The sequence below is a fragment of the Aedes aegypti genome, chromosome 1 (genome assembly GCF_002204515.2).
Source record: "Aedes aegypti strain LVP_AGWG chromosome 1, AaegL5.0 Primary Assembly, whole genome shotgun sequence".
Lineage (NCBI taxonomy): Eukaryota > Metazoa > Arthropoda > Insecta > Diptera > Culicidae > Aedes > Aedes aegypti.
In genome coordinates, this window is record NC_035107.1 from 277,653,415 (window position 1) to 277,680,275 (window position 26,861).

The window sequence follows — 26,861 nt, forward strand, 5'->3', positions numbered from 1 at the left end:
AAATTTCAGCTCAAAAATCTTCGCTTCTTCACGTATGTAGAGCAAAGCACAGGAATTGGAAGAAACATAAAAAAGACATTATAGTAAATGGGGAAAGTATACCAAATGTTAAAGTTGCAAGGATTCTTGGTATTTGGCTTGATAGTAGGGCAACATTCAAGAAACATTTCAAAAACACTATCAACGCATTACAGAATCGTTTAAACTTCATCAGAGCAATAGCTGCCCGTGCTCATAGAAGTGTAATTTGGAGAATAGCTAACGCAACTTGTATTTCGAAGCTGCTCTATGGAATAGAGCTTTTTGGACTAAGTTGCATAGAACCATATAAACCTGTATTCAATAGGTTGATTCGATTAGCCTCAGGAGCATTTAGGACATCGCCTTCTTTATCACTGGCCATTGAAAGTGGCCTACTTCCTTTTAAAGAAAGAGTCTCATTGGCATATATCCGAAGTTATTGCAAACTTGTAGAGAAAAGCACTCAAATCCGACCAGCATTAGAAGAAAACATAGAGCAACTGGCTGTGACTCTTTTTGGAGAAAGTTTTCCAGCAATTAGTAAGCTTCATCGTTTCGGGTATCGGCCGTGGTACTATCCTCGGCCCAAAGTGGATTGGACAGTGAAAGCGAGATTTCAAGTTGGACAAGGTGCTCACAAAGCGCAGGCCATCGTAAATGAACTTCTCAACGGTAAATATATGCAGCATACAAAAATCTACACTGATGGATCAAAAGACGCGACAGCGGTTGGATGTGGAATAATCGGACCGAATTTTAAGATAGAAGGCCAACTTCCAAAATGCTGTTCAATTTTTTCTGCAGAAGCGGCTGCACTTGCAATCGCTGTATATCATGCTGGTAATGCACCAACGGTTATTTTAACGGACTCCGCTAGCTCTCTCTCTGCGCTTGATAAAGGAAGCATCATGCATCCTTTTATTCAGGCTATTGAGACATACTCCGATGGCAAACAAGTGACTTTCTTATGGATACCGGGTCATTGCGCAATATCCGGAAACGTAGAAGCTGATCACGCTGCAAAGAAGGGAAGAACAAGTTTACCTGTTGAATATGAAGTACCAGCTATAGATGCAATCAGGTGGACAAAAAATAAAATTAACAATCAGTTGCAAATAAGTTGGAATGAAAATACGGTTGATAATTTGGCATTAGTTAAACAAAATTTTGGTAAATGGTGTGATCAAAAGAAAAAAAGTGATCAAAGAATTCTTATAAGGTGCAGGATAGGCCATACGCGATTAACTAAATGCCATTTATTCCAAAACAAAGACCCTGAAATTTGTGATAGTTGTAATACTCCATTAGATGTAAAGCATATTTTATTAGAATGCAGAAAATTCGATGACATTAGAAACAGAATAGGAATCAATTCAAATATCGCCATAGCTTTAGGAAATAACAAAAATGAAGAAGAGAAAATGTTAAAATATTTAAAGGATACAGGACTTTATAGTTTACTTTGAACAGAACTTTAGATTAATAAGAGGCGAATTAATTGAAAATTTAAAGCCTCTATAAAAATAAAGCAAAAAAAAAAAAAAATTTCCAATTATCTGAGGAATGCATTCTAAGATAAATATCAGAGAAAAAAAACCTCAGATAAATCTCAAGAAGTACATTTGAAGTATATTTGAAAAACAATTCGTGGAAGAATCCCTGAAGTTATTGGTAAAGGAAAACTTAAAAAAAAAACACAGGATTTCTCGGCCAACAGGAAGCCTAAAAATCTCTTGCTTTCAGAGGTTTTCTGAGTGGAATTTGTGGTTGAAACTTTGATAAATTCCTGGAATGATTTCTATAGAAATTCTTTAAAAAAAAACAGGTAGAATTGTTTGGAATTCCTGCGGCATTTTTTTAAAAACTCTTCAATGAATTGACGTCTGTATAAAAACACCATATATATGCTTACTAAACTGGCCCTTAAATAAAAAAAGTTGTAAAACTCAACGGTGCACCCCCTAGATATGTGCCTTGGAGTAAGAAAAAAGCTCTCTCAAAATTTCAACTCATTTGGTTGCTCTCTCAGCTGGCGCATTAAATTCGAAGTTTGTAGGGAATATTCGTTTAAAATATATTGAAAATTGACCCTATGTCACTGTTTCTTTCCGTATACCAGTTAATCGCGTTCAATTGAGCCCAGAATGACAAATTCACTAGTTGATACCCTAATAAATATAGTTGCAGAAGGTTGTATCTGGATTTAAGCTAATTTTCATAAACCTTTCAGTTGTTGAAGGTTTGGCTTAGATCAGCACTCCCGTACATGTATGCATGTACCTTGTACCGCAGCTCGCCCAGCGTCATAGGTGGCTATGATGTGCTTAGTGGCTACCACCTAGCTAAGTTGAAGAAATACTAAGCAATATTGCAAATCTACTTCAGATATTTAAAACACCAACTTTCTCTATTTTAATCATCAGACAACCCTCTACAATATTGTTAGCTTTGGAATCAAGTAGTGTTGTTGACATTCTGGGTTCAATTTAACGCGATCAACAATTTTTCTGACCCAAACAGGAGATGTTATGCTGTTTCCCATATGTTTGAGCTGGAAATCCCATATTAACTTTAATTCAATTGCACCAGCTCAAGGAACGAACAAATGAGCTGAAATTTTCAAGAAGTCTTCCTCCAACCCTAAGAAATAATCCTGGTGGGTGCCCCGTGAAATTACACAACTTTATTTTTCTCCCATACTGAGCTGGGCCAGTCTAATGCTTACTAGCAATTGCATAGTGATATTCTTTCAAAAATTAGAAGACAAATTCCTGCTAGCATTGTTTAAAATACTCTGTAGAGTTTGTACATGAAAGCGCTGGAGGAAGTTCCTTGGATTTGTTGCTTATGTTGATTTTGAAGAAATACAGTCAGATTTTCTGCTAAAGTTCCTTATAGAATTCCAAAATGAATTCTTGGAAATATTTTCTCGGTCATTTGAACAAAAAAATGTTGGTAGAATCCATGTTTTTTTTTAATAAATTTCCAGGAGAAAATTTAAAGAAATATCCAGGAGAAAATTTAAAGAAATATCCTGGTGAATTATTTTAAGTTACCAAAGAATATATTTGGATGACTTCGGTAGTTATTTTTGGATGATTTAAATAATAACACCTTAAACATTTCGATTCACAGACAATGTTCAAAATAAAAACATACATTAAAATTTGTCATATTAACATATAATTGGTTTTTCATTTGTTTGCAGTCAAGTTCGTACCCTGTATATTTTTCCCCGCCTTGAGTCATCTAAGTGGTCTCGGACATATAAGAAAATTAATATTTGCATCTGCCTAAAGAGTAAATAGAAAAATCTAATGCTTTGGCTTACTCATTCTACAAAATAAATGCTTTTGAAAATATCCCAAACGTTAAAATCTGATCAATAATGTATACCTTTAGCTATTTACTCATGCATAATATGCATTGCATATACTATTGAAAAGGTCTCTATATTATTTCTAAAATGAATGACAATGGAAATGATTCAGATCGTATGAAAATGTATAAAAATTTGACTTTCAGCAAAGCTCCAGATTTTTTGAGGCCTGCGAACTTGGGTAAATTTGGTTGAAATTCAGAATTCATGAAGTATTATATACATATAAATGTTTATAAATCCATAGCTGCATTCAGACTCAAAATCTTCAAAATAGGTATCTGAGCCTACTTGAGGCTACATAAGGACCTTGTTTAGCTATTAGAAGACTCAGCTCTCTCATGCGTGCAATCGATTGATCAACACCAAGAAATATACAATATATGGTCGGCGTTAAGTCAGAGGGCACCAAGTACAAAACTTGGGAAATTTGGATTATTCATTCATTAGATGCGAAATTACTTTCCCTCCATTCACTTTGATAAGATTCGATGAATGCTGTAAACTGCGAGAGATATGTAATAAATTTACTTTGGATGATCAATAAAAATCGATAAAAGTATGCAGTCAGAGTGGGCCAAGTGCATATTACCATAACAGCGAAAATGATCAGCGCGCTGAGGAATGCCAAGAAATTAAAAATATTTGTCAGATTTTTCAACATCGAATGATTCATCTATTCATCCATCAATAGGAATTCATAAATTTTATTTAATTCGATGTATTGGTTTCGGATTTTGACCATTTTCCATATTACGATGGGTGGTCAGAAATTGTAACAAGTTCTGTGCAGAAAGAGCGGACCAAGTGTTGAAAAGTAATAAACTGATTGATTATTGCATTTTTTGAGTCAATTTCAGAGTCCGATATAAGTTTATGGTAGTTCTATGGTGTATGTATGGGATTCTCTAGAACCCGCTTATTGGACCAGTATATTATGGTGAGTACTCAAGATTTTCACTTGGTTCACTCTGACTGAACGTATTTTTGAATACAGTAATGTCCCGATTTTGTCAGCCCCATGCTGAATTTAGGGTTGACAAAATCGGAAAAGAGCTGAAATCGGGAAATTTGTTTTGAAAGGTTTCAAGTTTTATTTTAACTTAAGGATTTAGTTTTGACTAGTGGTCCGGGCAAACTTCGTCTGGCCATCAAGTAGGCTGTTGAAAAACGCTATTGATCGTCCCATGCAAAATAACAGTTTCGTTCACGCTCGTTTTTTCAACTTTCCTGGTAAATATCCTGGGATTGTTATACCCACAAACACGTCGGAACCCTTGACGAACAAAACGGAGAAATAATCATTCAAATCCGTTGACCCGTTCGTAAGCCATTTCGTGACATACAAACACCATTCCATTTTTATTTATATAGATATAAACATTGTGTTTTTTTACTTCAATTTTCTTTGTACTGTGATGCAAGGTAACATTGATCAGTTTCATGAATAATTATTGAAAATTCTGGATTTCAAAATTTTGGTCTTTAGATGATTGTATAGACGTGGCCAAGGTCATAATTGACTTTATGCACCCAGATAATAATAGATAAAATAAATAAGATAATAAGGTAGATAAAATCGGGGATAGACAAAATCGGAGGCTGACAAAATCGGGTCATTACTGTATTTCTGGTCTTCATTGCCCTTACTCTGCAAAACCTTAACTTTCAAGCTATCGTATGGCCACTGATTTCAATATTGGCGATTTGGATTATTGAAGAATTTACGATACTGGTGTCCATCTTAGATTATCTTAGAGATATGTACCCAGTTTGACTGTGCAAGTATTAAATGATTGTTATTTTCCAAGAAATTTTTCAGTCAGAGTGAACCAACTCACTGATCAGTAGTCTTTAGTTAGATTGGACCAAGTACACATAGTCCATCAAAAAATCGTTCTATCAGAGGCTTGGATTATGATTTTTTCAGATTAAGACTTCACACTATATTGTTTGAAAGTAACACAAAGATATGTAGAAATATTTAATCAAAATATTAACTAGTTGAAAAATTACAAAGCGTTAGAATTTAATCCCATTTTCTCAAAAAATGAAAAATGTCACTTGGTCCATTCTGACTTAACGCCGACCATATATATTCGTGAAGGCCCCTTAAATGTGGGGCCCAAAGTCACGGTCCCGCCGGTGCCCTCAGTCCATTCTAAACTTGGCCCTAAAATAAATAAAAAAGAGATAATCAAGGAACATCGCAAATCCAAGTCTCCTCCGAAACTTATGCTTGTCATTTAGATTGCCATTTTGAAATCATAAAAATTGTCAGTTTCTTACAATTTCGAATTTTTATTGCTACACAGTTAAAAATAATGAAGATTACACGTCATGTAAACTTCATTTATGTGATGTAAACATGACTTCATGTAAATTTAAGTCTGAAATCATGTAAAAATGTGTTATATGTCATGTAATCACACAGAATCCTGCTGGATTACATGACATATAATTGAAGTTTACATGACATATCATGTAAATATCCATGATGTTCCACGCTCCAATTATGTGCATTATATGTCTCAGAAATTTACACGTTTCGTTCGAACTGTGTATGAGATGTTTGCACTGCGATTTTGGGGCCCCTAGAAGCTCAGGGCCCGGTGCGGCCCGCACCTACCGCACCCCCCTAGCTACGCTACTGCTTCAAACAAAACCTAGAAATAGTTCATGGAAGAATTTGTTTTGGCATTTTCATAGGAAGGATTTACACGGGAACAAATCCATTCTCAAAATCTGGAATCTGAGTCGTGATTTTAAGAATAGAGTGTGTTTTTATGTTATGAAAATACACCATGAATAATATTCACGAAATCATGAATTATATCTTCGTAACACACACTGTTTGTTACGATTTTTTCAGTTGACAGAAAATCATGACCATGATTTCTAAAACCATGAATAATCGAACAAGAAATCATGATCATCATCATAATGGCTGGTCTGTGCCCGAGAAAATGCGAGTAGGTCGGAAATCGGCCATTTTTTGTTTTGACCCCTTCTATTTTGTCTTCTCCTTCTGCCACTTACCCTCTGTTCGGTCGAAATCCGGTCCGTTGAATTAATTTTGCAAATACTGCCTAGTTCTAGTACACAACACTAGCGCTTCGCGAAATCTATAAAAGAAAACAACATATATTGGGCCTCTTACGGATGTTTAGATTTCTGTGATTATGTTGACGTCCCTCCAATCTAAATTGCGCTGTGAAATTTCCCCCCGATTAGACTCAGAGATTGGGTGGTGTGAATAAAAAGCGTTGAACTTTACTACATGTAGCATCTACTCAAAAACAAAATCCACAAAGTTTACTACACTTTTGGTATAAATAAAGCATCTTCCGAACATGTAGTACCTACTACTTTCGAACATGAGCAGTGACTGATGCTGCACGTTAAGAAAGTTCTATCAGAGTGCAGAGTGATGCTGCACGTTAGGAAAATTCCATTCAGAGTGACACTTGAAAAAAATTAAATCATGCTTATGCCAAATTTGTCGCCTATTCACACGGCAAATCATGTGAAAATATGAATATTACTAACTAGCTATACATCACGTAATCGAGCATGGACACTAATATATGTAAACTATGTAATTTTACACGATTTGAAGTATGAATTTGCGAAATATCTAGCATTCCCTTTATGTGCATGTGAATTTTATGATGATGATTAAAAAGATTTTTATGAGAATTTTAGCTAGAAATCTGTATCATATGAAGCAATCTTGAGATTACAGCAATTGTGGAATTATAAAGTTTCTAACATTTTCAAGATTCCAGTACTGAGAATTTGATGAAATAGCGCTACCCCTGTGTTTTTTTTTTTTTTTGTCACAAAAACAGCATGTTGAACTCCGATGATGGATATGGCATTCTTAGTACTTCAGTGTTATTCACGTTATTTCGGTAGGTTTCCTGGTAGTAGCCCTGGAATTCTTAGAAATAATAATAAATTCTCACTATAGTGGTCAATTCAAGGATTTTCCTTTACATTTTTACATTCCGACATTCAAAGGTTTGTACTATAATTGAAGATTTCCTCTGAAATCCCAACGAAAATGGAAACAAGGGATCTAAAGTTTACAAGAATTCCAAAGATTCCGACCAGAGTTTGCAGGAATCTCACTGAAATCTCAGAGATTCTTACAGATATGCCGTTTTGAAGATACCCGTAGAAAACTGTTTAAGTACTTCTTAGAACACTAAGCTGATAAATAGGCTCTGTCCCAGTTGGAACGTAACGCCAGAAAGAATAGCAGATCTCTCAAATAAATTTAAAATTCCTTACCGGAATCTCAAAATTCTATTCGAATTAGAAAGTTTCTACGGAAATCTTAAAAACCTTTCGAAATATCAAAGCTGACATCGTTTTCCCATGATATTTACTCAAATTTTAATTATTCCATTCATTTCAACAATCTCAAAGCATGAGTAGCAACCTCTGAAGCTACCAGTAGCTTTGTAGGAAATGCTACCTTCATTCATAGCAATGCGTTGTTTGTAGTAGGTATGTTCGAAAGGTGTAGAAAGAGAAATGACACAAACATGTTCCATTCGTGTTCCACAGTCCGATTTATTGCACATAAATCACACAATTGCGCAGAACAAGATCCGTTAAACTAGGTAGTCTAGTTGGCCAACTGTCAAAAATCGGAACCAACCTATCTTATGATAGACCTTGCGTGGATATATACGCACTGCGAAATCGTGTGCGGGATTCGACTGTGATTTTAAGAAATTCAGGGTAAGTCTAAACAGGTGTAAAAGTCGCAATATTTTAATGTCAATTAATAAACCAGAAACTTCACATTTTTAATTCTTATCAACAACACCGATACGCTCGATTACCATCGACGCAGAAAATTTTCAAATCGATTCTAACTTAAAAAAACGTTAACGTGCTCCATCAACCATTGTCCACCACATCTCAATTGTGAGAGGATATTTGATGAGCACACAATTAAATATGGGTCATACCACAATATTCCTAATTATTGGACGCAGTGGGTAAAAGGCTCTACAGACAAGGAAAAAAAACTTAAAAAAAAAATTGACAGATGCGCGTAACGTCCATAGTGTTTATGCTTATTAGTCATGGAAACATTAGCTTTTGTTCAGGATATTTTATGTTTTGGTCATGATATCATGAATTGGATTGATGGTTTTATGAAAAATATTTATTTTTTTCATGATTTCTTATTCATGGCAACGGGAACAGATTACAAAGCGATACAAGACAGTATTTTGCTTATTACAGACATTGTAAAATACATTGAAACGGCCGGTTTATGGCTTGATGTTGACAACATGGAGAAAAGATTACTTCATATATTCCTGCAAAAAAAAAAGAAATCTAGAGAATAGTATAAATCTGAGACGAGACTCTCTAAGATAGTCTTCTTTTTCTGTGATTGCTGAGCTTTTTTCTTATTCCAATTTGTGTTTTTACCAATCATGCGCAAGCCGTTCAAACCCTCACATGAACTACTCAGCAAAATATGTTTGCGTTTGCATCACACCGAATCATAAATAGCCTTTTGAGTAAAATTTCATGTCAGCAAATGTAGCTGACATTAGTAATAATTGATCTTGCGTTTAGATTTCTCAGCAACTTTGGAAAAAAAAAACTGCTCCACCGACTGAGGGTATCAATAACAGTTTATTTTGAATACAATACTTTTCACTTTTTCAGCTGCATTTGACGTTTCGTGACAGCGGAGTCTGGGCTGCATATGACGTTAATATTTATCGTCTTCGCGAGTCTCTCTCAGGTATATATATGTACAAAGCATCGGATAAGAATGGTAAATCCGTTTTGTTTATAAAACACTGAAAGCCATAACCTGAGAACATTATCAAAACTTCTTAGCTATTTTTATGAAATCTGTGAGTCCATAAGTCTTCTAGGGGTTCATCAAATAAATACTCTAAGAAATCTTTCAAACCATCCTAAAAGTCCTACAGTGATTCTGCCATGAGTTTTCCATATTTTGTTGTGGAACTTGTTCCCGTGGATACGATCCGGTAAGGAATAATTAATACGAGACAGGGAGACGTTCTAGTTCACGATTTATTTCAGACTGATATGTAACAGATTTTCGCATCCTATTTATATTCCACTCTTCCCTGTTTTGTTGCATGGAACGTAATAGTCGCCTATTGTTGTATACAATAATGTATTGTAGCCTATCTTTTATACAATAAGGCTACTGCAGAATTTTTTGGAACTGTCAAAGAATGCAAATGGTAAACAATAACAATGCTGTTGCTTGTATTGACGATTTGGAATGATCGAAGGGCAAGTTGAATACTTTGTGTCTTTACGATTTATACTAATTGTTTTATGTTTCTTGGTATCGAACATGAATGAGTGTATGAGGATTAATTTCAGGTGAGTAAAGTGTTGTCAGTATGGCTGATTTGTGGTGTGTTTGTGGCCTCAACATGAAACATGTTTGTCCACCAGTGTGTTGCGGTACGATACGGCCACAACAGAATTTGTTGAGGAATTTCTGCAAGAATCAATGGATTTTTGAACTGCTTTCAGGAGTATATGTTAAAGAAAATCCTCCAGAGGTTCCTATCAGTGTTTTTAGAAAATTCTCAATAGATTCTTCCAGAAGTTTCTCCTGACATGCCACTATAATAGCCACATATGCCAAAAAGGGCAAATTACTTGAGTATGTTCTAAGGTCTACGAAGTTTCATGTATTACTCTGCATTAGTTCGTCTGTAGATTTCCGAAAATGCTCTCCTAGGTATTTCTCTGTAAGATTCGGCAATTATTCATTTTTGGAATATTCCAAGAATCATCTTGAAAGTTTTTCAAGGGTGGATGATTTCCCAGTAAATTTCAACGATTCTTCAGAAATTGTTCAATACATTTCTTAAGCGATTGATCCTGAGACTTCAACCCATTTATGTAAGGCTTGCTCTTAGGACAGATCTCACAAGATTTAAGTAACACTCACAAGAGATATTTTGGCATTTTTTTTCCGTATGTTTTCAAGGATTTTTCCAAACTTCCGAAGACCTCCTAGAGGGACTTCCAAAGAATCGCTGTAGTGTTTTCTGAAAGACTCCCAGGATGACTGCTCGCAAGATTTCCTAGAGTAATTTTTTGATGAACCCTTAGAAAACTTATGGACTTACAGAATTTTTAGAAACAACTATGAAGTAATGATGATGTCCTCAGGTAATGACACTGTGTTGTACTCAAAACGGATTTAACGTTATTATCCGACGTCTGTTCAAATTCAGTGGTGTTTGCAAAAAAAAATCGTTCAGTAATTTTTCTGGGATCGTCTGAGAAAGTTTCTCCTGGAATCCGTTCGAGAGTTTATTCCAGGATTTCCTCAAAAAGCCTCTTAGAAATTGCTCCAAAAATTATCCTTAGAGCTCCTTTGGTAGTCCCGCCAGCAGTTCCCCCGGAAGTTTCACTAGGAGCTCCTCTGACAGTTCCTTCAAGAGCTTTTTCAGGAGATCCACTAGATCTAGAAGGTGCTCCGGAAATTCCTCCATAAGTTCTTCTGAAAGTTTCTCGCTTTGTCCTCCCTGGAATTTCTTTCGAAAGATCCTCTTCACCGGAGGCTCCTTTAGAAGTTTATTCGTAAATTCGTCTGGAAGCTGTTCTAGGAATTTTTCTGAAGTCCGTTAAGGCGATCTTCAGAAGCATCGCTTTGATTTTTTTCCGAAAGTTTCTCTAGGTTGTTTTTTGCCTAGGAACTCTTCCAAAATTTCCTGTAGGAGCTTCCTTGCAAGTTCCTGTTAGAGTTCCTTCGAAAGTTCCTGTAGAAGTTCCTTCGGATTTTTTTGCAGGAATTCTTCTGGACGTTTACCTGTAACAGTTTACCCAAAAGACCACAAGTGATTCCTCCAGAAGTTCCACCAGAAGTTCCTCCAGGAATTCCGCTGAAAAGTCCGCTAAGAAATCTTTTGGAAGGTCTCTTAAATGATCTTCCAGGAGTTTCCCCAGAAGCTCCTGTAAAATCTTTCCTGAAAGTTTCTCCTGGCATTGCGCTAGACGTTCTTCCGGGAGCTACTCGGGTAGGTCTACTAGATGTTCTTCTGACAGCTCTCCTGGAAGCTCCTCTAATCTTACTTCCAGAAGTTCCTGTAGGAGTTTATCCAGAAATTTCTCCAGTTCTGGAGTTTTGATAGAAGTTTCTTTGGGATGTCTTTTGGAAATTTGGAAGTTCTCCGAAAGTTCCTCTGTGTGTTCTTATGCGAATTTTATGAATAGTTCTTCCACAAATTTACCCAGGAATTACTCCGGATGTTCTGCAAGGACTTTCTCCAGTTCCTTCATAAGCTCCGCTAGCAGTTACTCCGGAAGTTCCACTTGTAGTTCTTCCAGATGTTTGTACTGGAATTCTCCAGAGAGTTTATCCAGAAATTCCTTCAAAAGCTGCTCTAGGAACTACCCCGCAAGTTCCTACGGAAGCTCCTCTCGGAGATCCCTTAGGAATATCTGAGGAATTTCTTGTTGAAGTTGCTTAAACAATTCATCTGAGTTCCACTACGAATTACCCTGGAAATTCCCTTAGGACTCTGGAAGTTCCTTTGAGATATCTTCTGGAAGATCCTTCGCAAGTTTCCCCAGGAGTAACTGCCTTAACACTGTCCCCGATGTTCTGCGGAAAATCGTTCAGCAATTCCATGGGGGATGCGTGATTTTATCCTTATCGTATGCGGGATTTTATCCTAGAATTCCTATGAGATTTTTTGCAGTAATTCCTTCAGAAGCACACTAAGAACTCCTCCAAAAATTAGCCTAGCAGTTCTTTTGGAAGCATTTCCCCCGAATGTTCTAACAGGAGTTACTCTGGCAGTTCCTCTTGCAGTTTCTCCGGAAATTCCTCCATTTGAGGATATTCCAATGTTCCTTCTGTAGTTGCTACTGGAATTTATCCGATATATTAATCTGTAATTCCTCCAGAGGTACCCTAGGAATTCCTCCAAAGAATTAGCCTAGCAGTTTCTGTGGTAGTTCCACTAGCATTTGCCCCCGGAAGATCTGCCAGGGCATAGAAGTATCTTCGTACCTGCCACACGATATACACATGCAAAAATGGTCAATCGGCAAAGAAACTCTCAGTTAATAAGTGTGGAAGTGCTCATAAGAACACTTATCTGAGAAGCATGCTTTGTCGCAGTTGGGACGTAACGCCAGAAAGAAGAAGAAGAGTTCTTCCGATATTTTCTGAAGAAGTCCCTTCGCATGTTGTTGTAGAAGGTTATCCGAAAGTTATTGCAGAAGTCACTCCGAAAGTTCCTGTTCAAGTTCCTTCGGAAGTTGTTGTAGGAGTTCCTCTGGACGTTTACCAGTAGCAATTCACCCGAAAATTCAGCTAGGAAATCCTCCAGAAGTTCCGCTAGGGGTTCCTCAGAAAACTATCCTGAGAGTTCCTTCAGAAGTGCATCCAAAAGCTTCTGTAGATGCCTCCCTGGAAATTTCTCAGGACGTTGCACTAGAAATTAAATTCTTCCAGAAGTTTCTCTGGTAGTTCTATCGGATTTTTTCCTCAAAGTTCTTCTGGAAGTTTCGTATGCATTACTTCTAAAAGTTCCTGTAAGAGTTCCTTCTCTTTCTTCCTATCTAATACCACTGTTTTGCCAAAATCCTACATTTGTGATTTGGATGTGGATGTTTTCCGAAAGTTTCTCAAGGATTTTTCCCCTAGGAGTTTTTCCGATATTTCCCAGGAGTTCCTTCGCAGGTATCTGCAGAAGTTCCTTCGGGAGTTTTTGAAGGAGTTGCCGTGTACCTGGAACAGTTTACCCAAAAATTACGCTAGGAGTTTCCGCAGAAGTTACCCTGAAAGTTCTTTCAAGAGTTCTCCCTGATATTCCTGTAGAAGCTTCCCTGGAAGTTGCACTAGAAGATCTTCTGTGAGCTTCTCTGGTAGGTCTACCGGATGATTTTCTCACAATTCTTCTGGAAGTTCCTCTAAGAAAATTTCCAGAAAATTGAGTAGGAGTTGCTTCAGAGGTTTTCCCAGTTCTGGAGCTTCTTTCGGTTTTTCTTGTAGGAGCACCTCCACAAATTTCTATAGGAGCTCCTCCAGAAGTTTCTGTAGGACTTCCTCCAAAAAGTTCTTGTGGAAGTTCCTTCGGAAGTTACTGCACGAGTTCCTCTGGATGTTTATATGTAGCAGTTTAACCTAAACTACCGCTAGGTGTACCTCCGGAAGTTCTGCTTTTATTGCCTCTGGAAAATCCGCTCGGAGTTCCTCTGAAAGTTCCCCTGAAAGTTCTTTCAGAAGTTCCTCCAGAAGAAGAGGAGGAAGTTTCTCAGGACGTTACACTAGAAGTTCTTCCGGGAGTTACTCTGGTAGGTCTACCGGATGCTATTTTCACAGTTCTTATGGAAGTGACTCTAGGATTACTTCCAGATGAGCCTGTAGGAATTCCTCCAGTTCTGGAGTTCTTCTGGAAGTTTCATAAGGATGTATTTTGGAAGTTCGTCTAGGCAGATCCTCCGGATGTTCTTCTAAGTGTACTTACGCAAGTTTTCTTAATAGTTCTTCCGCGAATTTCCCCAGGAGTTTCTCCGGAAGATCCGCTTGAAGTTCCTCCAGAATTTCAGAATCTCCTCTAAGTTTTCTTCCAGAAGCTTCGCTAGGAGTTACTCCGGAAGTTTCACTTATAGTTCCCTCAGCAGTTTTTCCTGGAATTCTTTCGACAATTTATTCAAGAATTCCTCTAGAAGCTCCTTTAGGAATCAAGCCGCTAGTTCCTCCGAGAACTCCTCTATTAGTTCCTTTCGGAATACTTGAGTTTTTGTATATGTTTCTTCGGAAATTCCTCTGAGCTCCACAACGAATTCCGCTAGAAATTAACTTAGGAGATCCTCTGCATGTTTTTTAGCTAGTTTACCCAGGAGTAGCTCAGAAAGTTTCACTAGGAGTTCCTCCGGAGCTTTGCTTGGGGTTTCTCCAGAAGTTTCTGTAGGAGTTCCTCCAGATGATCCACTCCGCTCCAGTTTTTATGGTATTTTCTGTGAGAGTTTCTTCGCAAGTTTATGTAGGAGTCCCTCCGTAAGTTCCAGTAAGAGTTCATCCTAAATTTACAGTAAGAAATCTTTCGAAAGTATTTGGAGGAGTTCCTCCAAAAGTTCCTGTAGAAGTTCATTCGAGAGTAATTGCAGAAGTTTAAAAGACACTGACACGTTACCCAAGTAGCACGCGAAATATCTTTCAAAGAAATGCTTCCCAAAAATGGTTTCAAAGATGTATCAATAAAAGCATCTGTAACTTTTCTAGTTCTAGTTCCGTTGCATATTAATCAAAAGCTCATAAGGTTTCATAGTCGTTCCAATGAACTTGCATTTTACCCCGTGTTTGACGTCTAAAATCATAGAAACGACGGGATTTGTTGCAAATGTCCTCTGCAAGCATCAATGAAGTCAAGTTTATCAAGATGTGTTCTGTAACTTTTTAAACAAACTCTTGCAACTTCTTCAAAAATACCAATTTTGATGTTATGTTTCAATATACTTTCATTAAGAGCATTCGCAACATAACTTCATTGCATGCAAGATGCGTTTCAATACCCACAACTCAAGAAGATTCGTCCCAGTTGCGTGAAAGTTGCACTAAACTACGTTTTTGACAGTTAAAAGTTTGTTTGTTTCCATCAAGTTGCAGTATAGTTGAGTTGCAGCTCACGTATCACGTAACAACGAAAACATGTTCTAGCAACAGTTTGTTTGCTTACATGGTGTTTCTTATATATTGCGCGAAAGTTTTTGCAAAAACTTTAGCTCTGCTGGGCTTGTCCATATTTTGCCAGTAAAGTAATCCGAAGGGTGCACTAAAGTAATAAGCAACAAATCAATGTGGTTGCTTTTATAGTGCATTGGTGAGGCAATTTTTCGAAGAGCTGCTGGAGTAGTGGGTAGAGGAGAAGATTTATGATCTAAAAGTCGGGAGTTCAATTCTCGTTTATATTTTTGTTTTTATTTTTTTCTCTTAAGTATTTTGCAACAAATATGAATTTTCTGCATAACATAAATATGTTGCAAACAGGCTCCGCCTCTTGCGCTTTTTGCGTTGCTATTCAGTGCAATTGTAAGTAATATTTTAAACGATTTTCAACTCTGATAAGTTTCAAGAGATATGTTTATTTTTGAGTTTAAACAAACTGTGTTGCTTGGGTAATGCTTCCAGTGGGCATTTATGCCCTTTGAAGGAAGCACCACACTAGACAACGGACTAGCATGCAACTCCCAGTGGCACAGTCGGAAAACAGTCCTCACGAAAAGTTTACCGGCCTGAGGCGGGAATCGAACCCACACTCCCTAGCACGATGCGGCTAAATGCCTGGTGACACTAACCGCACGGCTACGAAGCCCACAAAGTTTCTCTGGACGTTTACCTGTTGACCAAACAATTCCACTAGGAATTCCTCCAGAAACTCCGCCACGATTTCCTTTGAAAGTTCCGCTAGAACTTCTACTGAAAGGTGCCCTGGAAGTTCCTCCAAAATCTCCTGTACAAGTTTCTCTGGACGCTGCGCTATAAGCTTCTACGGAAGTTTCTCTGGTAGGTCTTTTAGAAGTTTCCCTAAGATTACTTTCAGTGGTTCCTGTAGGAGTTCCTCAAGAAATTTCTCCAGTTCTGGTGTTCTTCAGGAAGTCTCTTTAGGATGTCTTCTGGAAGTCTGTCTAGAAGTTCCTCTAAGTGTTCTTACTCAAGTTATCTCAATAGTTCTTCCGCAAATTTACCCAAGAATTATTCCGGAGCCTCTGCAAGGGGTTTCTCTGGAAGTTCCACTTGTAGTTCCTCCCGAATTTCCCCCTAAGTGTTCTACCAGAAACTCTGCTAGGAGTTACTCCGTGTGTTCCACTTGTTGTTCCTACAGAAGTTTCTTCTGGAATTCTTCCGAGAGTTTATTCAGGAATTCCACCGCAAGCTCCTCTAAGAATCACACCGCAAGTTCTTCTGGAAGTTCTCCAAAAAATTTCCTGAGGAATACCCGAGAAAGTTCTTGCAGAAGTTCCTTTGAAAATTTATCTGAGTTCCTTGACGAATTCCTCCGGAAATTCTCTTAGGAGTTCCTCTGGAAGTTTCTTAGAATACACAGCGCAACAAAAATGACATTTTCGCGTGTCTCAAGAATCAAATTATGTGTCTCTAGTAGATTTGGGGTTGCTGAATGTGATGCCGTTTTCAGAAATTTTCCAGCACGTCACAATTTTTAGCTACAGGTCGCCAAAGTTGTATAAAACATTGGTTTTATTGATGTTTACCTAAAATTTGAAGTATATTTTATCAAACTTTTTTGTGATCTTATCCACCAAGCATGTAAAAGAGGACTTAAACTTTCGTTTTAGAAATATTTTGGTTGAAATTTCACGATTAAATTTAGATTAAACCGATTTTTTTAACATGCTTGCAGTCTCCATACGAAATTCTTCGTTACTCTTATATGGCAAAATACAATACTTCTCTAAACCATCAAAAAATAACTTTTCCGCATGAGAAGTATTATGAACTTTGATGATAAGTATTGTTATACACATAAATATTGAATTCTGTGGCAAATTAAGCAAATAATTTCCCTTACAAGCTGGCAAACTTGCATGCAAGTTGGCTGAAATAGTCAATTTTTGCATTTTCAACACCTAATATCTCAAAAACTAGACGTGCTATGATAATTCTGTAAACGGCAATGGATTTAGCAACCCTTAATTAAGTAAATAGAGGTATTTTGATGCTGGAGACAAAAACGTGTTCCGCAGTGATATCTTCTGAAACTTCCTCCACAAGTTTCCCCATGAGTTACTCAGAAAGCTCCGATAAGAGTTCCTTCGGAAGTTTCCGCAAGGAGTTTCTCCGGAAGTTTCTGTAGGTTCCAGAAGTTCCACAAAAAGTACTAGTTTCTCTAGGAATTTCCGTAAGATTCTTCTCATTTTCGATGTCTGATTTAATTGAATGATGCTGCATAAATTCGTTCAGCAATTCCTTTGGGATCTTTTGGGGAGAATTTATTCTGGAATTCTTGGATGTTTTTCAAAGATTTTTCCTTCAGAATTTTGTACTGGAATTTTCATGAGAGTTTATTCAAGAATATTTCTAGAAGATGCTCTATGACTCATTCCGAAAGTTCCTCCAGAAGCTCCTCTGGGAGCTCCCTGAGGAAGTTACTCTGAGTTCCGCAACGGATTTCATTGTTGTTGGAGTTGTTCTGGAAGCTCCTTAAGGATATCTTCTGGAAAGTCCTCCGCAAGCTTTTTCCGGAGCAACTCAAAAAATTACGCTAGAAGATCCTCCAGAAGTTTCTGTCGGAGTTTCTCCTGAAGTTTTACTAGAAGATCTTATGATAGTTCCTTTAGGAATCTTCTGGAATTTGTTCGAAATCCTCTGCAGGAGTTCCTCCAGAAGTTCAAAAAAAATATTTTAAAACATTTTTTCTCTGGAAGTTTCTCCTGGTAATTCTTGGGAAGCTTCTCTAGAAGTTCCTTTGGATGTTCCCCAAGAAGTTTTGCTTGGAGTTCCCCAAGAAGTTTTGCTTGGAGTTCCTCCTGAAGCTCTGCAAGATTTTTGGAGCTATTCCTCCGTTGATTGTTTAAGATATTACTTAAGAATTTTCTCCATTATTTCTTTGAGGAATTTCCATCCGTAAACATTATCAGGCGAATCCTTGTACAAAATGTATAAGAGTATTCTGTAAAAAATTAACAAGGAAATTCCCGTAGTAATTCGCTGAAAAATTCCCTGAAATGAAATGCTCGAAAATGAGTCACTGATGAAATTCTAAAAGAATTCCCAAAAGAGATTTAAAAAAAAATATCATAAATTTGCTAAAAAAAAATCCTGGAGGAATCCTCAGAGAAATTCCCAAAGTTCCCATAGGAATACCTGAAGTAGTAAAAGTTACTTAAAAAATTTCCCTGAGTTCCACAACGAGTTCCTCTGGATATTCCCTCAGGAAGTTCTTGTAGGATATCTTTTAAAAGTTCCTCCGCAAGTCTCCCCAGGAGTAACTCAGAAAGTTTCGCTTGCAGTTCATCCGGAAGTTCCACTAGGTGTTTATCCAGAAGTTTCACTAAGTCCTAATGGTAGTTCTTCTAGGAAGAACTGGAAGATTTTCCTGGAATTCTCTCGGAACTCTCTGTAGAAGTTCCTCCAGGAGTTGCTCTGGAAGTTTTCCTGAAATTCCTTCGGAAGCTTCTCTAGGATTTCCTCCAAATATATTTCGAGTAGTTTCTCCAGAAGTTCTTCCTGAAGCTCCGCCAGATTTCCCAGGAGCTCCTCCAAAAGCCAATCCATACGTTTCTCTAGGAGTTCTCACTACCATCCAAACTACCTGTGGCTTCAGAATTCCAGATTATCTAGAAATGTCACGTTCCAGATACATGATATTGGCCCAATATCATGAAAACCGCTTGTATCATGATATACTCCGTAGTCTGAACAGAGCATACCATCTGAATCTGTAATCATCACAGATACGTCTAAAAAATTAATGAACATGATCACTGGAAGTTTTACTTAAAACCATAGCTAAGTTATTATTGTATTCCTTTCAATAGTTGAGGGAAGAAGGTGGAATTCCTGGGGAAATGCTTGAACAAATATTTGAACAAATCTTGAAGGAATCCCTGGAGAAATTCTTGTTGGAACTCTCCATGAATTTCTCCTGGTTATATAAGTGATGGTACATATTCGTAAAGAAATAACTGGTGAAGTCTCTGCAAGAGCTCTTGAGGAAATTTCTTGAGCGATTCCTTGGAGAACTTATAGTTAGATCTTAAGAAAAATCCTGATCTAAGTCCTGGAATCATTTTTGAAGTGTACTTGGCAGAATACTCACAGACATTACGGAAGAATCAGTGCTTAGATCAAAGCAATTCTAGCGAAAAGTGTTGGAAAAGTTCATACAGGCGTCTTTGCTGGTATTACAAGATGATTTCCTGGATAAATTATTGCAAAAGCGTTGTGAAATTTCAAGAAAACGTCTTTTTAGGAATTTCTAAAAGGAATTCGTAGAAAAAATTCGGGAGGAAATGCTTAAAGATATCCCAGCATTTTTTTTTTCTTTGTAAAAATATCAATCTTTTCGGCGACGTCGCACAGGTCTAGTCGTAATGTGTTGTCCACTGTTGTCCTGCACTCAATCGCAAGTCACCATATTTCATTGCCTGCCTTCTTTTATGGTCATCTGGAGAGATGGAACCACCATCGACGGCAGTCAGTAATGGTAAATCACCAGTGACCAGACCAAACGTGTGCTGACAAACGAGCGTGACGTGCATGTTTCGACTTCATCAACGAGATGCGATGGTTCTACTGATCCAGTATAGGGTCTTGTTCGTATGGGCGAGAAAAAAAAAAAACGGGGAATTGATTGGATTGCGAGAAAATTCTATTTACGACCGTCCTCGTCCTGCAGTTCCTCGCATCATATTCCATCTGACTGTAGTTGCTCCCTTTCAGAAAACCCCCATTCATCTTCCTGCCGGCGGCCATCAAAATTAACCATCCTGTTGGCAGATGTTCGCAATTGCACTTTTGTTGCTTGTTGAAATTCAAAACACATGATCCGACACCTTTTCTGCTTCCGCCGCACACGGAAAACCGACCGGCGGAGTTCCACCCGAAGAAGGATATCAAAATTATATACCCAACGCGCCACTTTATTATACGCGTCTGCTCGTTTTGCTTTCCAGCTATAAGCCTTTTGGAGCGAACCCCGGAAGCTTGGAACGGATTCCTTTGGCACTTGTCGGGGGCCCGGGCTGAGTCATTAACATAAATGAAGCATTAAAAGCACTGTTAATTACACACAAAACAAATGCTTTTCCATTTCATTGCTCAATTTCTGGCTGAGGAGGGGCGGACGATTCGGTTTGGAGCAATGGATGTAGGGGATTGGCGAAAGAGATTCGCGAAAACTTTCTCCTTTCTTTGCTCAAGGTTGTAATCTTTGACTGGCTGGCGTTTCACTACACGAAACTTCCGAATGAGGAAGTTACAGCTCTTGCGGTGAGAATCGGGCTATGGGCTTAGCATGCAAAGAGTATAGGAGGGGGCGTTCCCTCCCCTCTTAGTAAATAAGTTAATAAGATGTTTGAATTGAATTTTGCATTCATATCAATAACAATAATTTCGTCACTTCTTTAACAGTTCAGATTCCAATTGAAAATCAGGCTACTGTCAAAGATTATATGGACAACTATTCAAAGGTTCTATGAAAAACTTCGACGAATCATTCAAGAAATCTCTCTTCAAATATTGCATTTGAATTCTATAGAATTCTGAAAAAAAAAAATTGTTGAGATAAAAAGTAACTCAAAATAATTTAATTTAATAGAGATAGATGATGCATTTGTCTAAGAATCTACCAAGAAGCTCTTCAAAATATTCATAAATGGTGTTTTTTCTTCCAAGGTTTTTACCACATTGGATACACGGATATCTTCTGGAATCAATTAAGCAATTTACCTTTAAAATTGTGTAATATTTTGGAAAAAAAAATCCAAATTTTAAAAGTTTTCAGACTACCTAAGGTTTAGATTCAGATAAAGAGATTCGTCAAAATATTGTAATCTGAACTCCATAAGAAGAAGTTTCTGAAAATATTGTTTTATTGAGATTAAGAGATCCAAACTTTTTTGTTTATCGTAATGATCGACTTGATGGAGCAAGTGGTGGAGTTGCTATCATCATTCATAGGCGTATGAAACATCAACTTTTTTCGTCATTTGCAATCAAATTTTTTGGAACTTTCTTTTTGTTGAAGCACAGCTTGAAAAATAAACTTCCATATCCGCCTATTTGCTTTTTCACTGCACTGGGCAGCAAGTTAATTGGCTTCAAACTGACTTGCGAAAATTGAGTCGCAATAAGTATTTTTTTTTGTCATTGATGACTTTAATGGCTAACATCGCTCATGAAATAATTCGCAAAGCAATTCTAACAGCCATATTTTATTTGATGAGTGCTCTTCAGGTTATTTCTCAATTCAAAAGCCTTTTAGCTCTATTTGTTTTCCTGTTCTAGAAATCGTTCTACGATTGATTTGGCCTTTACCAACTATAGTCACCTTTGTAGCCAACTGATTGCTCACGCTGATTTTGATTCTGATTATGTCTCTGTTACATTTCAAGTATCCCATGAAGTGATTCTCAATCCTATCAGCTCCACTTTCAGTTGATTTATAGCCGACTGGAATACATATGAAACATATATCGATTATAATCTTGATGTTTTTTTCTATCTATCTTTATTTACGAGATTTTTAGCCCTGGGCTAGTTCATCTCGGGACCAACGGCTTTACTTCCCTTCCGAACGAAAACGTCACTGAAAATTTTTTTCAGTGACTATCTCGGGGATGGGATTCGATCCCAGGACCTCGGCGTGAGAGGCGTGTATTCTAACCACTACACCAGGTCCGTCCCCTATCTTGATGTTATCATTTCTTTGCATAAGAAACTTGATATTGACAATGTTTCCGAAACTTTAACAAATTCCATTGTTGATGTTGGCATTGTAATACCAAAATGTGAAGTAAAACTCGAATCTGTGACCAAAGACGATAAACTTAAGCTCTTGAACCGTTTTAAAAAGCAGTTTTCCAAAGCACTCGCAACCCTGCTATAAAAAGTATATGACTTGATATGCAAAAAAAATCGTTTTACCTATTTGAAAAATTAAAAAAAAAATGGAAATAAAATTTCTCAATTGGACCCCGGCTGCCTGCCCATCTAAAGTAATCTGTCAAATCGTGCAATTCAGGGTAATTATCAGAACTCCAAAATATTTCCTGTTAGAGCTGATGTTCCTCGGGCAGCATTTTGAGACCAATAACGTGCAATATTTCCACATCTGAGTTACATCAGGGATGTCAAAAAATTGTGTTTGTGGATGGCACAGGCCTCTCCGCCAAAGAACGAAACCTGCGTGTCATCTATAGTAGTTTGCAAAAACGTTTGAATATTTTTCCTTCATACTTGTAAACATTAAGGATGTGGTAAACACCTCGTCCCTGATGAAAAATTCTTGCTACGCCCTTGAATCGGGAGATTTGAAACCAACGACGACCGATTTTCTTTTTCCCTCATTCTACGTTCTGGCAACTGGAAAATTAAGCAAGACTCGTAGCCAACACCCATCAGAAGAGGATAAGTTTCCTTTATCCGTTCGTCTCCTTCAACAGAGGGGATTGTATGTCGGGGAGTTACTTCTAAAATAACTAATTCATGGGAGCACTCTCGGAATCAAAATTTAATTTACCATTTCGTAGCCAGACTTGATTCGAAATAGAGTTCAAAATCTTTCGTGGATTCGTGTGTCATCGCTAGTTTTCGTCTTCAGGAAGTGTCTGGGTCATACATTCTTCGAGGAAATCTGTTTTGCCTTGTGTATTGCAACCACTGCAATCATGAAAATTGTGATGTTGAACGCATTTTTCTAATAATTTTGTGCCTGTGTTTTATCTCGCCTAGCTTTTCAGCAACACCAACTCGCGATCCTGAGTTAGAATCCCGACAGTCGAACATCTTTTCGTTACGAAAACTTCCTCGACTTCCCAGGGCATATAGTATCTTCGTACCTGCCACAGGATATACTCATGCAAAAATTATCGTTTGCAAAGAAAGCTCTCATTTAATAACTGTGGAAGTGCTCAAAAGAACACTTGGCTGAGATGAAGGCCCTGTCTCTTTTGGGAAGTTACGTCAAGAAGAGGAAGAGGAAGAAGAAGAAGAAGAAGAAAAAAATATCATATCAGTTTTATATCAATTCCTCCTGTTGTACTACGAATATCAGTTTTGAGAGTAATTCAGGAGAACGACACCGAAAGCTCAATTCAGTGCTCTTGGAAGGCACAAGCAAGCAAATTCGTATTTCACGTCCCCGGATTGATTTTTGTGTGTATGTCAAGTATGCTGATGAATTAGCCTATGGCAGCTAAGTCAAAGATGAATTATGAATTAGGTGAGCTCGTTTCATGCTTTTATTTTAAGTGTACATTTGTTTATTTATTTCGTCAATCAATTACATTTAATCATGACAACAATAGAACAATCACTTTTATGAATTTGTTCCACAAAAAAACTCTTGTCAATATGGGTGTCCTGATTTAGAAAACGACGTCAAAATTCTTAAAAGTCCTGTGTTTGACGTTTATTTTTTTTTGGAAAGTTCAGCCCTGTATAGGGTTGGTGGTATTAGCAAAAACCACGCAGAGTCACGAGGGGGGAGGGGGTCTACAAATCAGAAACTATGTCTACGTGGCTTATGGACGACCCCATACCAGCATTATTCGCCTAAATATAGGCAATCCTTGTTATGAGCATCTTTTTCAAAAATGAACGGTTTTATGATTGGAAAACTGTGCTCATTATGCCGTACGATGTCGAATATGAGTCCAGTACTGGCTTTTTCAACAATTTTGCTTACACCTAAAAAAAAACTGTAATTTTTTCCATGAAAAACTTACCTAATAAAAATAAACGGTTTATTGGACATTGATTTGGTTTATTGGTTTATTGGGTATCCACAAACTACAAAACATTGGTTTTCTGTGATACCAACGAGACATTCAGCATCCTTGGATGAAGTTGGTATTTGATACCAATCTTATCGAATTCGCCACAATGATCAATTTGATTTTGGATTACGGTACTCTCAAGCAGGCATTGAAGATGCGAGCGAGCACTGTGAGCGCAGATCTTGAAATGATCATAGTACCCACCCTTTGTGAGCGAACTGTGTTGCTCAGTCATACTACAATCAGTGATCACGAGAAATCGTTGCCAAGATAAACAATGAGCTGGAGTTTTCGCATAACCTAATCAAAGTGTACATTCGAATAACAATGACACGAGACGCATAAAAACAGCGTTTCTTGAAAATACCACACAAATCCGTGCGTTGTTTGAAAGAAGTGATGTTGGAAGCTGCAACTGAAGATGTTCTAGATAAATTTATTTGCTTTTAAATGAAACTAAAAAGGAAAATGTCGAATTTGTACGTCATTTCTAGGCCTTACACAACCTCATGAACTCAACTCTCAATACCTGAACGGTTCCAAGTTTTATTTCCTATGCTGATCTATATACTTATTGGAATCAAATAATTTTCTATGCGATTTGCACAGTGAATTTTTTTTATTAAGACGATTGGTGTCGAAATTTTAAAAGTTTGGAACATCAATAATCCTTAGCCCGGATGAACCACTCCGCCGTAGATATTCAGAATCGTTCCTCTCATTGCTCTCATTGACGTATCAGTCCTATCGAATACAAAAAATAACTTCTCAGTCACAGCCATCAGTGAGTCCGGATTGATTTTTTTTAATGATTTAGGTTCAATCCTGGCAAATAAATCGTGGATAACAATTTCATCCTCTTTCTTATATTATCCTTATCCGTTTTTGGGGACCACGTTACCGAATTATTTCCATTTGGAGTAGGAGCTGGAAGATAAGCTATTAGTCTAAGAGGGGTGCTGTGTTATATTACTCTACAATACAAATACTTTTTAAAGCTTTTAAGTTAACCAAAAAGTAGCCGTTTTCAATAAGCTCAGTTGAATTTTTTCGATGAGCAACAACGATCACGTACCGTTGTGTAGATGAACGTCAAAGACCACCGAGTTGTGTTGCTCACGGCCTACCTCTATAATGAGTTATCATAAAATCAGCTGATTTTTGCTCATGATATGAACTTTTTCAATGAGAGTCTCAAGGAAGGAGATTTCAGAAAATATCACTTTTATGATTTTTCATATTACTGCAAACAAATATTTCTAAGAAAAAAATATTGACAAATCCTTAATGGTGGTCTTGCACATATTTCTGAAGTAATTATTGAAGAAATTTATTTACAAATAAATAGAAATTTTGCTTGAGGATTTCTTGAGGGGTTCTCAAGATGAAATTTCTAAAGAAACCGTCAATTGAAATTGATTTGAATAGTTTTGGTGGTAGTTAGGGGGCCCAGATAGCCGTAGCGGTAAACGCGCAGCTATTCAGCAAGACCAAGCTGAGGGTCGTGGGTTTGAATCCCACTGGTCGAGAATCTTTTCGGGTTGGAAATTTTCTCGACTTCCCAGGGCATAGAGTATCTTCGTACCTGCCACACGATATACACATGCAAAAATGGTCATTGGCATAGTAAGCTCTCAGCTAATAACTGTGGAAGTGCTCATAAGAACACTAAGCTGAGAAGCAGGCTCTGTCCCAGTGGGGACGGAGGAGGAGGAGTTTTGGTGTTATTTTGGAAGAATCTTAGGAGGCATGTTTGGAAGGATTCGATTCGATCTAATTCGATGTCAGGTTTCTCAGAGACATATTTAAAAGAAGTTTTATAGTTATCATTGGATGTATTTATTTCAAATTTCCAGGATAAATACACGCTACTTCCCGAGTCCTGAGTCCTTAACAAGGGCACATGAAGCTTCAGAAAAAAAATCTTGAATTAATGCCTGAACTAAAGATTGGTTGTATCTTTGAAACAACTCCCAAAAAGATTTCCGACTGTCATTCCCGAAAGAATTCAAGACAAAATATTTTAAAAAATCTGTTGAGATATGTGAGATGTAGCATCAGTGGATTTCTTAAAATATATTGAGTGGAACCAATAGATTAAAAAGACTACATTGGAGAATTTATATAGATTTCCTTGAAGAGTGCAAAGTACCCGGGAGTTGAAAACTGAAAGCTTAATCTAAAACTTAAAAAAAAAACAATCTTGAGAAATCCTCGCCGGAATTCCTGGAAGATTTCTGTTGAATTCATAGAATGAATAATTAAATTAACTCGTTGAAGAATACCTGGATAGATTCGAGAGTTATTTCTGGAGAAATTTCTTGGAGGAACTAAGGTACAGTGGGGTGGTTGGGTGACAAAACGTCGAAAGACAAAATGTCGAATGCGAAAACGTCGAATGTCGCAACGTCGAAAAAAACAAAAATACCCGGATGTCTGACAAAACGTCGACATTTTCGATTAACACCTCTACTAGCAGGACAATTTTTTACAAAAAAAAAATCTATATCGGTTTCTTTGATAATATCGAAAAAACGATTATTTGTGTATCATATTTTTCACAATTTCTCAAAAGACTTTTGTGTTGTTAGAATTTGCGTCCATTTTGATAATCTGGATTCGGAGATTCTTCGAAATTTTCCGAAATCTTGGGCTACAGATTTTATTTTTCCAGTTCGGTTATTCACTTTTGGAAACAATAATTTGATGGAAGTCTGATATTGAAAAAAATAAAAAGTAATCATTTAGTAATTTAAAAATTTCTTGAATACACCTCAATTTCGATTTGTACGATTTATTAAAAGAAACTCATGGCATTGTATAGCCCACATTTCATTTTCTTTTTTTTTTTTGATAAATTGACTAAAACAAAATGGCGGCCAAAGAAATTTTATACAGAGAATGTCAATCCCCTGGAAAAATCAGATTACACTCGATTCTGTTTTTGTACGGG